Genomic DNA, 12,721 nt, shown 5'->3' with positions numbered 1-12,721 from the left:
CCCGAGTCAAGATAACACAATTTTCGGCAGCGTTTCATTAGAAGGGGTAAAAAACAAGATGGCTGCTTCACGCATCAACGCAATGTTGTCATTGCGCTTATTAGCGTAGGTGTAATGACGTCATCATGTGGCAACACAAAACAATATAAAAAACGCCAAAGTGATCCTAGATGCGAGCCTAGGATCGGCGGCTCACAGCGGAGGTCAATCGCATCCTCATTTTTCCAAAAAAGGCAAAAAAAGGTAAGAAACTATGACTGCCTGTAGACTATTCTTTTTCTAACACCTGCGTCCCAAAAAAGTAATTATAAAACCTGTTATTATAGTACTTTTTAGAAAAAAAGGATAAGCACTCTAATTTTTTAAGAATTTCTTTTTTTCTTTTTGCAATGTCTCTGTACCAGAATAACAAAAAACCTCTGTTTACTGAGAGTAAGGAAGTAAATAGTCATCTAAACAGGAGGAAATATAAGAGAAAAGAACAAAATAAGGTCAACTTGAATTTCTAATGTTGAGAAAGCAAGCAAAACACTGTCATTAAGAAAGGGTGCGTGGATTACTAAATTTGTTGTAAGACTGGGAACATAAAATGTATTAATGAAATATGTGTTATTTTTGGTATGATACTATCGTTATGTTCTTGTCTCGTTTTGTTACTGATATAGAATTCTCTCCTGATGAGCCTCTGTATTAAAAAAGGGTTGAAACATGTGTAGGGAGAGGACGATAAATGTCTAAAAATTCATGTACAAGAAAGACAATGAAAGTGTGAAATAAAAATTTGGTGAAATTTTGAAACGGTACCAATTGTGGATACATCTTTTCTTTCAAGAAGATGGTGGAGAAAGCTATTTGAAAAAGTTTATACATTAATCATGTTGGCGTAAAAGGAAAATACCTAAATCATAACCATTGCATCTATTGGACAGTCAGAATCGGGGTATATACCTGTGCAGACAACTGGAAAACAATAATCTATTGGAAGACTCGCCTATTGGTAGTAAATTGACTGCATATCTTTGCACGACAAAAAGATCCAAGACCAGTCCACATCCGGATTACTGAATATCGATCACAGATACGTACAGGGACTATTTCGGTCCCACTAGTTAATCACTTCATAAAGGCGGACCACAGAGAAAATGATCTCAAGTGGTTTATTATTGAAAAGGTAAACCGCAATGGTAGAGGGGGGTCTCATGTAGATTTGTTGGCGAGTCGAGAAGCATTCTGGATTTATAATTTGCACACCCATTTGGTGGGTCTCAATGAGGCAGTGGAGTGGAATAGTGCTTTAAGATAGGATTAGCATGTACGAGTTGGGCTCTGTCTTCAGCTTTTGGAGCCTTTTGCTAATCGGTAGGAGTTATTATAATACATGTTAGCTCTCAGTAGAAAATAACTGAAAAAACAGTGGTATCTTATGGTTCTATATATTGTGTATCATACAATTGGGAGCGTGCAATGCTGTGAGCAGCTCAGGTCAGATGTTGAAGTGTGTATACAATTAAATTACATTTTGTATTTGGTGTGCCACATAGCAATGATTGACGTTATGGCTGACACGGAGCAATTGATCAATGTAGTGGCATGGTTGTCAGTGCCTTGTTAAGATGGTCGCCAATATTTTCAGTGATGTGCAATATGTTTGAGTCCTTTTTCGATTGTGACCTTTGTTAAACAAACTGCACAGACTAACTTAACCGATGGATATTAGCTGCACAAGTTGTTTGCAGGAGCGCATGGAATGGCACAAGCAAGGGGGTAATACTGAATGTTTTTACCGGCAGCGCCATCAATTTATGAGTCACAACGTGATTGAAACATTGGTAAGTGTTGGATGCAGCACTGATGCAGCACTGATTGGGACTTTTGTTATTTATATTTTATATTTATTTATTTGTACCACTCCAAAGCCTGCTGGCATCAGGGCGCAACAAGAAGACAAGGGGCAACCTCTTTGGCTACCCTTACAGGGAACGCTCTATAAAGACTGTTTGATCGCTTAAAGGATGGGCACTTGATCTGACCCAGAGCTTCTGATCTTAAGGTTCTTGCTGGTAAGTATTGGGTGATCTTTTCTTTGAGATAAGCTGGGGCGTGTCCACACAGACATCTGTGTGCTAATGTCATGCTTTTGAAAGTGATCATGTCTGCTACAGCAAGCCAGTGGAGGTCTGTTCTTGTCATGAACCGCCGTCTGCGTCCCTTCTGGACTTCGTGGTCCCTGACACATAGGGGATTGAACTCAGTAATCCTTCCAACATGGCCGCTTGATGCGGAACGCTGCTTGCCAGTCTCTGCGCTACATGCTCTACGTTCTACAAAACAGACACGCCCCTGCGGCTCTGCGCGTCTCAACGCTACTGCTCGCTGTAGCTGGACGTGTGCTGCCGGAGTTCAGCCGGGGCTAATTTCCTGAATTCTATTTCCCGGTTCCTTGATTCCTCCTCCTTTCCTTTCATCCTTCAAACTTTACTGAACTTTCCTGGATTTTCACCCGCGCTCCAGTCACGGCTTCCGTGCCTCCGTGTGCCGACATTGTTCCTTCGTGGTTCTGTCCCGGACAATCTGAACAAAACACGCTGGAATCCGAAAACCCGTGCACAGGCTTATACAAATCCCGGACCGTGCGAAAGAAGTCACAAAAGAAGGTCGCAAGCAAACAGGAAAAACAGGTGAGAAGGGGAGAGACTTGTGACAGATTGAGACGCCTAAAAATCGATACGGATACAGGGATGGAAGCCGCGGTTCAAGGCCTCATGCGAGGCATGCAGGAACTCAGCACAGAAGTTCAAAACCTTAAAGCTGAGAACGCTGCCTTAAAGCAGCTGGTATTGTCTTGTGATTCTGCTACCAAGGAAAGTGTGTTATTGGGAGGCGTGGTGGACAAATATGATGGCTCTCCAAAGACCCTACGTGCCTTCCTTTATTCATGTTTGGTGCATTTCACCTTCAAGCCCTACTACTTTTCCACCCCTAGAGCAAAGCTGGGGTTTATGATATCACACCTCACTGGCAACGCATTAACCTGGGCAACTCCCCTAGTCAAATCGGGCGACGCCCTCCTGGATGATTACAATGGATTTGTGAAAGCCCTAAAGGCCATGTTTGATCATCCTGATCAGGTTTACAGCGCTCAGGAACGTCTACTTGTTTTTTGACAAGGATCTCAGGATATGCTTACCTATGTCACCTGTTTCAAACAACTTATGAAGGAAGCTGATTGGTCCCAAGAGGCTAGCTTCACTCTCTTTCACAGAGGCTTGAATGAAGAAATAAAGGACGAGCTAGACAGGGTAGCTCACCCTAATTCCTTCCAAGCCATCTTGGACCTTTCCTTGCAAATTGATTTTCAAATCCAGGAAAGAAAGGCGGAGAGAAAGAAGTCGAAATCATCATTCCAAAAGGCTGTCATAGACCACCCTTCTAGCCCAGAACCCGCAGTTTCTCTGACCTCAGATCCAGAACCCATGCAACTGGGGGCATTCCGTGGACCCATTACCCTACAAGAAAGGATGCGCCGTATTCACACTGGTCTCTGCATGTATTGCGCCTCCGATAAACATCTTGTCAGGGAGTGCCAGCTCCCGATCCTAGATGGGGCACAGTTTCGGGAGAATGATCTCTGCTCCACATCAATTCCTTCCTTGAACTCTCCTGGACCAAATAAGCTTGTGATTCTTCAGGCCTTTCCATCACCTTCCAAGAAAGAATCTTACCCCATTCTGGCATTAGTGGATTGCGGAGCCCGGGTATATTCATAGATCATGATTGGGTCACTATTCACAACATTCCACATGAAACTCGAGAGACGATGCAACCTGTAGAGGCAATTGATGGAAGACCCCTATCTTCAGGACCCATAACCCTTCAAACTAAAGAGATCCTACTCTCTATAAATCACCATCAAGAGAGGATCAAATTTGACATCATAAGATATGCCCACTATCCAATGGTTCTAGGCATGCCCTGGTTACAGAAGCATAACCCCTACATCAATTGGGCAGCAGGCTCCTTGTTTCTTGGTTCTGAACACTGTATGTCCCACTGCTTATTCCTAGATTCCTTACCAAAGTCCTCTGAAAACTCGCAAGAAATCCAGCAAAGTCCAGTCACTGTCTCTAACATCATCCGAATTCCCAGGGCCTATCAGGCTTACACAGATGTATTTTCGACTGCCATAGTTCAGGCTCTTTCTCCTCACAGACCTGAGGATTGTGCCATCAATACTGAACCTTCAGCAGTGATCCCTTTCGGGAGAATGTTTATTTTATCAGAACCTGAAAAGAGGGCCCTCCGGGAATACCTGGATACTAACTTGGAAAATGGCACCATACGACCATCCAAGTCCCCGGCAGACGCTTCATTATTTTTAGTTCCCAAGAAAGATACCAAGGAGCTTAGACAATGTCTAGATTACTGTGGCCTTAACCAGTGTACTCTCAAGGACCACTACCCATTGCCTCTAATCTCGGATATCCTGGAAGCAGTAAGAGGTGCAGTAGTATTCACAAAATTAGATCTCAGGGGTGCCTACCATCTAATTCGTATAAAGGAAGGTGACGAATGGAAAACAGCCTTTAGAACACCTTTTGGCCATTTTGAATACATGGTTATGCCCTTCGGACTTGCTAATGCCCCAGCGGTCTTCCAACGTTTTATGGACCGGGTGTTTTCTGACATGCTGTTCCTCTTCGTCATTGTATATCTGGACGACATACTGATATACTCCAAGGACCATCTGAAACATGAAGAACACGTAAAGGCAGTCTTACAACGTCTACGTAAACATAAGCTCCTGGCCAAACCTGAGAAGTGTCTTTTCCATGTATCAACTGTTCACTATCTCGGATTCGTTCTTAGCCTTAAGGGGATTGGAATGGACCCCTCAAAGGTAGATTCCATTCTATCCTGGCCCGTTCCAACTACTGTAAAACAAATTCAATCCTTCCTGGGGCTTGCTAACTTCTATCAGAAATTTATACCAGCCTTTTCGGAGATTGTACATCCTATTGTTACATTGCTAAAGAAGGATACTCCCTTTCAGTGGACCTCAGCCCAAGATAGGGCTTTCCAACGGTTGAAGTCGGAGTTTACACAAGCTCTCATTCTAGCTCAACCCAACATTGATCACCCTTTTCTTGTGGAAACTGATGGTTCCAACTACGCCATCGGGCAGTCCTAAAACAGGAATTTGATGATAAGTTAGAACACCCCATCGCCTATCTTTCTCGCACCTTTACTCCCAGTGAAACTCATTATTCCGTCCTGGAAAAGGAACTGCTAGCCATCCGCCAAGCCTTTACTGATTGGCGTCATCTTCTCCTGGGAGCCAAACACCCGGTACAGGTCCACACAGACCATCGGAATCTTCAGGTCCTGCAATCCCTAGAATGTAGAAACAGTCGTCAAGCCCGTTGGGCCTTCTTTTTTGCTCAATATCAGTTTCAAATCCATCATGTCCCTGGAACACACAATCTAATAGTCGATGCCTTATCCAGACGTCCTGATTACGAAACCCTTGAAGATTAGACTTTTCCTAAGATGTTTCCCCACACAATATTTGTTGCCCAAGCAATCGCCCACCTGGAGGATATTCAAATTCAAACTCAGTCCTCTGAAACCTAGAAGGAGTTCAAGAGAAACAATCGATGGAAACTCAACTCGCGCGTGGACATTGTTCCTTCCTGGTTCCGTCCCGGACAATCTGAACGAAGCACGCTGGAATCGGAAGACCGCGCACAGGCTTATACAAATCCCGGACCGTGCGAAAGAAGTCACAAAAGAAGGTTGCAAGCAAACAGGAAAAACAGGTGAGAAGAGGAGAGACTTGTGACAGTACTATCCTTGTTGATATGTTCCCTCGATGTTCTTCTCTTTATTATTCTCACAGCGTTGTTTAGAATAATCTGACATTTAGTTAGGCAACCCTTGCTAGCACCCAACATCAGTGCTTTCCCAAAGTCCAACCGAGACAGAATTGTTGCTCTGGCAATGGTGGCACAACTCTCCTCGCTTAGATAAGGTCGGATGGACGTGAGCAGGCGGAGATAGCTTGATGTTACACAAATAGTGCTATATTGATATTGATATTTTATTTGTATCACACTCGTACACAAGAGTTTCAGAGCACTATAATACATACATGGCTACAAGGCGTGTAATGGTATGTATGTTATGTTTTGCGAGACTAGATAAGTATGAAAAGTGACTTCTGTAAGGAACTCATGGTGACAACAGTAAAGACAGACACACGTGATCACAGTTCAAGGGTGTTTATTGAACTATAAATGCAGGGTGGTAAAACACCTAAACTAAACCCAAATCTAAGATGGGAGCGAGCATCGACCCTCAAATGAAATATAAGGCAGTCCTAGTGGTGTTGTGTCAAAATAAAAGGGCCTATACTAAGAAAAACCTATTGCCAAATCCTTACAACTAATAACAAAAAGAGTGCAGGAAAGGGTATCATATAAAGAAAGAAGTGTTCTCAAATCATAAGTCAGGATGTGATTGCCTTGTTGTCTCCCTTCCCCATGTTTTTAGCACGGGACAAGGTGGAACTTTGGAGCACAGCACACACTCAAGCCTTCCTAGCACACGCTAACAGTTCCATATCAGCTATCAGGTTCTTAGATGGTTAAGTCTCTTTATAATGAAAAGTCTCTTGCCTTCGAGGCCTGATTCTCTCAACAAACAAACACAAAGTTCTGTTCTACGAACACTTTGGGTGATGGCTTCACCCCGGGGTCCCCCTCTTCTGGGTGCTGACCCCTCAGAAGACGTATTCAACAAATTAACAAGACAGGTCCTTTCTCACGAACATTGGGTGGTACCTTTCCACCCCTCAATGGCTGTGCTCGAACCCTAGAAAAGAAGGGGGACACTTCCCTTCCCCTTGTTTTACAATGTTTCTTGCTTTCACAAATCTCAATGCCTTTTTAAACAGGTTTTTGGCCTTTGCCCCTGGTTGTTGGCTTCCCTCTGCCGGGTTCACTCTTACCAACCTTTGTAACACACTGTTCATGTACTTATTTTTAACATGCAGGATTCATGTCCCTTAGTTTTCACAGTTCTATGTTGGTCAAAGACTTTTGACAGTACAGAGGATTTTACAAGACCCCTGTATGAGCATTTTGACCATCCTTTGACTCTTCCCAAGGTCTTCTGGTTACGGTAGTCTTTTTACCTTTGGGTAATCACCCAGAGTTTCCTGCGTGAACACCCACCTGGTGCCGGACTCCTCTGTATCTGGTTTTCCCCCTCTTTCTCAAAGTATCCTTTTGCTTTCAAAGTTCAATTTATCCTTCTGCTACGTTTCATTCAACACAGTTCGGTTTCTTATCAACACTCCATTCGACTCACTGGCTGTGATGAACTGCTTGGCTTTCTTATGTCTTGGAGTCAATGTTTGTACAACTGAGACCAGCGTCTCTCCCCGGCTTGGTAATCAGCGGAGGAGGGCCTCGCGTACGGGCATATCTGTTGCAATATATGTTGGCTATTGTTCGCTGACTTATCATTCCCTCTGCGGAGGTTCCACGGGCCTTGGTCGGAAAGGGCAAGGTCGACTCTCTCCTTGTCTCCCTCTAGGTCTGGGCCGTCTTTCCCCTCATGAACTGCTCTGTTGAGTTAGCTCTTACGTCTTGCACTCTGCCTTGCTCGTCCTGTGTTCTTGTGCTCCACTTTTTATCCCTTTGGGGAAGGGAAAGGGCCGTTAAGTGTGTGTGATTCTGGTCAGTTGCCTGACTTTGCTTGACCCTGGTATTGGGACACGTCAGGTAAACGGCTCAGGTGTTAGTCTGTTGTCTTTCGTGTTGTGCGAAAGTGTTCATGTGAAAAAGGGGGGGGCAGTGTTTTGGAATATCATAAGTGGTAGGATGGGGAAATGTTGAAAGAAGGGGGATCCTGTGTCTCGCACGCTGGTATCCCACTCCCACTCCCCAAGGATCCCCCCATCCAGGTGATCCTCCCTGACTGATCCACCCCAGGAACTGGATCCAATAGTGATGGCCGTGTCCTGGCCACTTGGATGACAGATCCCCGGGGACTAGCTAGGGAGACACTGTCTGGTTTCTCACATACCCTTTCTCCATGCGATGTAGCCACATTTATTTCACAGTGGAATCGGGAGAGAAAATCTACATTTCCCTGGTGTTTTCCTTTTCAGTGTTCCACAGTGAAACAATAGGGTTGTAGGTCTAGAAACCACTGCCTGATCCTAGGGTTGGAGTCTTTGATATGATATGATGTGGCATTTATAACGCGCCTGTACACAAGTATTTCTAGGCCCGACAAGACAAGGAGGAGGAAAAAAGGGAGGACAAAATACCGATCTTACTAGGCCTTGTGTCATTCAGATCACACAAGTGCGGGGAAGAGGGAAGGGGAGAAGTGCCAAGGGGAAGGGGGAAGTGCAGTTAACTCAGTGCAGCCACCGGGCTCATAAGTGCAGAGAGAAGGGACTGTAGGGTTGCAGATACAGACCCTTAAGTGCTGGGGAGCCTGGAGACAGTTCAAGGGCAACTGGACATGAAGGAGCCTGGGCATGAGTTCAGAGGGTGACCAGTGCGCGGAGCAGTCAGGTGCATCAGCAGGGGAGAGGAAGAGAGAAAGTGGAAGAGAAATGGAAGGTCTTGGGTTGCTTTCAGAACCGGAAGTGGTTCTGCTCAAGTTTGAGGGAGGCAGGGAGGCTGTTCCAGAGGGAGGCCCCAGCCGAGGAAATAGATCTACCCCCAACTCTCTGCTTGGAGAAGCTCCTGAGCCTCAAAGAGTTGTAGGTGGATGAGCAGAGAGCTCGAGAAGGAAGAGAAAGTTGGAGGTAGAGCAGTACCAGGCCCCAGAAAGTCTTGTGGACAATGCAGACGTTCTTGAAGTTGATCCTTGCAGCCACAGGGAGGCAGTGAAGAGATTTCAGAACAGGAGAGATATGATCCCTGGGCTTGAGGTCAAGGACAAGTCTCACAGTCCTGTTCTGGATAAGTTGTAAAAGTCAAAAAGCAGAGGCAGGAAGATTTAGAAAGAGGATGTTGCAATAGTATAGCCTAGGGAGGACCAGAGCTCTGGAGACAGTGAGGATCTGGGGGAAACTGAGAAAAGGAATAATACCTCTGAGGAGGTGCAACTGATAGTTTGACTTCTTAGATACGTCAGAGATGTGAGGAGAGAAGGAGAGAGTGGAGTCGAAGATGACACCAAGGTTCTTAAACACCTCACAACAAGGAACCAGAGTGGGCGGCCAGAGAGAGAGAGGAAAGGAGGGAGCGGTTGTGTCACAATGAGGAGGATGTCAGCCTTACTGGCATTAAGGCAGAGATCATTGGCAGCACACCATTCCTGAATTACAGCCAGACAGTCTGATATGAGAGAAGAATCAGAGGTGGCTGAGGGGAGCCTCAAAGAGAGCTGAGTGTCATCTGCATAACATTGAAAATTGGAACAGGAGGCCACCAGGGGGCACAGATATGTGTTGACACATCTGCGTCGGTCCCCTCCACTAAGGCTAGAAAAGGGAGTAGAGCCCCCCTGATAGTCCCATAGAGCTTGAATGCCCCTCTCTGCCCCCCAGCAGGCCAAGTTGAAACCCAGTGCAGTGTGCAGGTGAAAGAATGGGTGCTGAAGCCCATTCAACAACAAAGATATAGTGCAGTGAAGAGAAGGATGGGCTCAGAATAACAGCAAGCCGCCCGTCAGCTCCAGACAAAACCCACAAGAGACTGTGGAGTCTGGGCAGCGCCATTGCAGTTGGGACCTAGGGAGCTGGGCCTGGCTCCCCCGCAGGAAGGTCCGTCACAGATCCCCATCACCGCGCGGGGGGGTGAGCTGGTCCCTGACACTGCGGACACCCCCAGGGACTGTGTGAGAGAGCCCCCCCCCATAAAAATGCAGCTACAACAGGGAGCTCGGGGAATAGAGTTTGTTGGGTCCCAAAAGCACAGAGAGGCCCCAAAACCCAGACAAGACCCGCAGAGGGGCTCTTCTCCCTTCAGAATACCCAGAGTGAGGAGTCTCTCCAGCTTCTAGGGCTCCGGCCACGAAGCCCCCCCGAGCACAGCCTGAGCCCACCACAATTTGCTCCTAGCTTCAGGATAATCCAACACCAGCCGGCCCGACGCCTGGATTCTACACCTTCTGGGAGCTCTTTGCCCAGGTGAACCCCACTCAACTGCTCCCAGCAAGGTGACGCAACAGTGCAGCGTTGGACAGCCAGTTTTCTAGCCAGCTCACCCCCATGTGGTAAAGGGCCAGGGAGGACCATCAGGAGGCAGCATCAGACCCCATCCAAAGTCAACGAAAAGGAGTCCCGCCCCTCCACCTCGCGGGCCCCAGTGGGGAACAACTGGCCCTTTTCCCAGCCTTAGGTGAACACAGCAAGCAAACCAAGTGCCTCAACCTGGGTGAATCCACCTCTTGGCGTTGATGTCCCGTTTCCTTTGAGGAAAGCCTTGCATGGACAGTTGGATGGTTAACACCGCTGCAAGCTGATAGGCCTCCCCAAACCAGGCTTATCCAGTGTTCCGTGAAGACCTAAGGTGCCACGTGGGCTCAGGGCTCTGTGGTGACCCTTGTGCACCCACCATACGTCATCTTGCCTAAGTTGCCCGGTTATAGGGGAGGATGGCTGGCTACCCTGTTACATCTTACGACCCAGCACCTACTCGAGTGAACCCCTGAGGAGTCTTTGGGGAAAGGGCCTGTCAACCTTTGTGCATCCAACCTAATACAGTGCTTGTAAATGGCTATCGTCCCCAGCCGGCTCCCGTTCGGAGCACACGCTCTACGCGATAGTTCCTGTTACCCCCATACTCCTTGACAGAGCTCCCCCGTAACTCAGGGGACCAGTAAGGGGGAAGACAAAAGAAGGTCCGACTTCCCCAGTTCAGCTGTGAGGAATGCGAGGGGGAACTGGAGCGCCCCCTCCCGTCCTCCAGAGATCTCCTGCCGCAGTGCATCAGTTTGAAGCCCGGAAAGTTCCCCCGCTCTGCAAGCATCCATGAGTTGGGTAGACTCACTCCAAGGATTCTGCCATGAACAGAGCCCCCCCCCGGCGCAAGCAACTATGCCAACCACATCACCAGCTGACACAGAGGAGACCCAATCAGTGAGTAAAAGCATGGCTGCCCTATTGTACGAAATCAGGGGCTTTCTGGCTGACATTGGCAAGCGGCTGGATGGCCTGGACAAGAAAGTGGACAGTATGGACAACCGGATACAGGATCTTGAAGCCAACCGAACCTTGGTAGACCTTCTGGAAACCCAAATCGTCATACGACTCTCGGAGTTGGAGAGAAGGGAGGAAAAGTGCGCTCTTAAGATGGACGATCTAGAAAATCGAGATCGCTGCAACAACATGAGATTCTTTGGCTTCCTGGAGGGCGAAGGTGAAACTCAAAGCGATATTATGAAAGCCATTAATGCAGTGGTCAGTAAACTCTTCGACGAGGGCAACACCAATGAACCTACCATCGACAGGGCCCACAGAGCGGGAGCAAGCTCCAGGGGGCCAAGGTCTGTTCATCCAAGATTTCACTACTTCTCAGAGAAGTTGAAGATTTTGGAGCTGGCATGGAAGAGGGGCCCGATAGAATGGGGAAATTTGCAAATAACTATTTATCAGGATCTATCAGCGTTCACCCTGGAAAGAAGGAGGCTGTGCGGGCCCCTAACAAAGTGGCTGAATGCTAAAGGAGTTTGTTATAGGTGGGGATTCCCTTTTTCCCTTTCCTTTGAACATGGGGTATACAAATTCAGCCTCATCACAGAGCATGATATACAGAGGGTGTCACAGGAACTGTTGGGTGAAAAACGCCCCAGCTAAGGCTCCAACGCTCCGAGGGTGAGAGCTGATTGAATTCCAGAAACCGAATGGGTTTGTGGACAGACATCGCGTCCGTAACCACAGGAAATTTAAGAAACTGAATCTGTCGTCCCCGCCACTCAATGATGGCCAGGGCTGACCTCTTGGGAGCGCATGGAGCGCATGGAGGAAGTGTTTCAACATGCCACTTCGGAAGGTCAGTGGAAATTGTACTGGATCTGATCCAGCGGATCAAACGAAGTTGATCGAGTGATAGGCCGACGGTCATGCTGTTTTTCGGTTTCTGTTTTTCTGCTTTTTGTGACACCGGTCTGTGTCCCTGATGGTGGGGCACTGCCCCTATGTGCTGTTTAGCTCTCCCAGGTGGAAGCACTGTTGGGTCTCTGGTACCTGGGTGGTGGGGATGTGCGTGGTTTCTTTATCATAGTTGGACTAACTGGGGTGGGGGGCTCAGAAGTGGTATTTTTATTTCCGGATTTATTTTGATTGGTTTTCAAGTGTACAAGCTTTCCGGAAGATCATAGGTAACAGATTTCTTAGAGCTTTCAAATAGTAGTAAACAAAACCACAACAAATAAATGATAACATAAATAACAGTCCTTGGAGAGGCGGGGGGCAGGGGCAGGGGAGAGGAATGGGAAGATTGAGTCCTTCACAGTTGGCTTGGCTTGGTGCAGGTGTGTCGGTCACCATGGTGCTTGGATGCGGGGGTCATTTTTGTGGTTGGGTTCTGTTGGTGTTTGCGGCTTGGAATGCGGGCTGTTTAGTGTCTCGGTTTTCGACGCTGGGTTGTGCTGTGGCTTGTCTTTCAGTCATGGCTTTTGAAAGGAGGCGTCCCCAGCCAGCACGATCCTCCCCGCAATGAGAGACAATGATGGACTCTCCCAGGTAGGGAATAAA

The sequence above is a fragment of the Ambystoma mexicanum genome, chromosome 11 (genome assembly GCF_040938575.1).
Source record: "Ambystoma mexicanum isolate Mex_15411 chromosome 11, UKY_AmexF1_1, whole genome shotgun sequence".
Lineage (NCBI taxonomy): Eukaryota > Metazoa > Chordata > Amphibia > Caudata > Ambystomatidae > Ambystoma > Ambystoma mexicanum.
Note: the sequence above shows the minus strand (reverse complement) of the source record.